Below are 2,507 nucleotides of genomic sequence, written 5' to 3'. Positions count from 1 at the left end.
AATGCGATAATATTAATACATTGAACTAAAGGAAAGATCTGTACCTGTATTTATATTTAATATTTCTGGTGGTGTGGAAGAGAAGGCCTGTTGACTTTAACTCCACCTGAATATATAAATTAAATTAAAAAAATATTGCGACAATCTAGCAATAGCCTCACATTTATAATCCTTACTTTAAGGGTTCCGGGGCTTATTCGTTTAGATTTAACCACTGAGTCAATAGATCAAAACGTCCCTATCCTCTACCATCATTACTTGGTACAACTGAAAGTAGTCGATCACAGTTAACACCTTTAAGCACATACCGAATAATAAGGCTAAACTGATTGATGTGGGTGAATTATCTGGTGTTGAATCAACTTGAATAGAATAATATTTTGCTTGAGAAACTTCGCAACTAATTCTTTCTTTTATCATATTCCCCATAATTTGGATTAACATTTTAATAGTTGTTTTACTCAGGTATGTAACGGCCTTTATGTTGAGCCTATCCTTGTTGTTCTAATCGTTTGAATCTTTGTGTAAACTAGTTTTTCAGAAAACTGAGCCGCCATATTGGGGTCAAATTTTGCCATCAAATGAACTGAAGCTAAACAATTGCCATGATTCCGAATCTAATTATCCAGATTTTATATGTCTATATATGTAGACATAATTTAGACATATTTATATATGTATATAATCCTTATGACAATAATTCTCTGCTTTAACAATTTTAAATTAGTGAAGATGCAAAAAATTATTTAAGGTGCCACATCATTAACCACACAGATAAATTGCTGAACATTTCTGACATGTGTGGTTGACGATTCGTGTAAAGCCAAGCTCTGGCTAATACGCCTGTAGTCACTAAAGCTTCGTAAAAATGGTAATGGATTACAAGTGTTGGGGGACTCGAAGGCCAAGCAGTATGAACAATATAAGCACATATCTTTTTTGTTATATGTCAAAGAGTGTTAGATTTGATTATAGTGTAAGAGAAAGTTTCAATTAAAGACGTAACTATTCTGCCTCAAGCTGGCGACAGCGATCATGCGGTACTCACTTGGAAAGTGACTATGTTTATGAATGTTCAATTCAGAAAAGGTTACATGCGGAACTACAAAGAAGGACATTATGACCAAGTGGGGAGTACACTGAGTTCAGTGGAATGCGATCGGTTGCTGGATGGAAACAATATTGACAGTGCATGGGAAGCATTTAAACAATTCTTAAATGATGCAATATCAGAATGTGTCTCGAGAGTTCGAAGAATAAATAAAGCAGGAGTCAACTGGATGTGTAATCTTATTATGCAAGAGATTCGTAAGAAAACGACGATGTAGAAGGAACACCGTTTGCATGAGGATGAACGTCCGTTATGAGCGTTGTAAGCAGCAGGCTAGAATAGTCACAACTGTTGTACGGAAAGCAAAGTCTGATTATGAAAAGAAACTGGCTCTGCGTGCTGAAGACAGCCCACGAGAACTCTATCGATATGCTGTAAGTAAAAGAAAGAATGAATATTAAAGAATAACTCTTCTAAACGCAGATGACGTGAGGGTTAAGGGTTACAGATGCAGAAGACGTTCAGTTAATGAGTGCCCATTTCGTTAAAAGCTATCAACCTGATGAACTCAACGGAGCTCACTGTTACGTCTTCACCAGATGAATAAACGCAGGTGTGTGAGACTCAGGTATTAGAGTTGTTGCTCAAACTGAATAAGAATTCAACAATAGGGACTTATTGAATATCAGCACGTGTGCTAAAAGAGGGTTCAGCCGTACTGGCAATTCCTTTGACTAGGATGTTTAATATGAATCTAGAACAGGGAACATTCCGCAGGAATGGAAGGAATGTATGGTAATTCCATTGCACAAGGGTGATGCAAAGACGGATGTATCCAACTATCGACCAATTAGTATCTCAAGAGTGGTGGTAAACATTTTGGAAAAATTCGTCAGGGCCCGCATTCAGCAATGGGTTGACTCTGAATATCTACTTTGCGATTAACAACATGGGTTTACTAAGGGAACGTCATGTTTTAGCAACTTGCTCAAATTCTATAACAATGTTACCTTTGAACTAGAAGGGTGGAATGGATACACCATAATACTACCGGATTTTACTACGCTTTCAACAGAATCCCGCATGACAGACTGCTGTATAAACTGGAGAAAATTGGTTTGGGTTATACAATATTAGCATGGATAAGAGGATGGTTGACTGACAGATAACAAAGAGTGGTGTACGGGGGATCGGAGTCTGCAAGGTTCTTTCCTATGTTATCGAGCTATACTTGGGTTGCTCCATCATTATCACTACAGGATCCCGTGCGTCTTCTATTCCCGCAGTGCTGGGTGTTCGCCAGGTGATCATCTATCTCCCCTTTTCTATAACTGCGTCATAGATGAGTTTCTTCACTCTCTCCCTAGCCATATAGGCTATTGTCTAAGCGCTTCTTCCTTTATTGCTATGGTCTTTGCGGATGATCTTATTCTCGTAGCCTCTACTAAGGTAGGCT

The sequence above is a fragment of the Typopeltis vanoorti genome, unplaced genomic scaffold (assembly GCF_054136105.1).
Source record: "Typopeltis vanoorti isolate ZY-2024b unplaced genomic scaffold, IOZ_Tvanoo_1.0 HiC_scaffold_1028, whole genome shotgun sequence".
NCBI classification, from domain to species: Eukaryota; Metazoa; Arthropoda; class Arachnida; order Uropygi; family Thelyphonidae; genus Typopeltis; species Typopeltis vanoorti.
Note: the sequence above shows the minus strand (reverse complement) of the source record.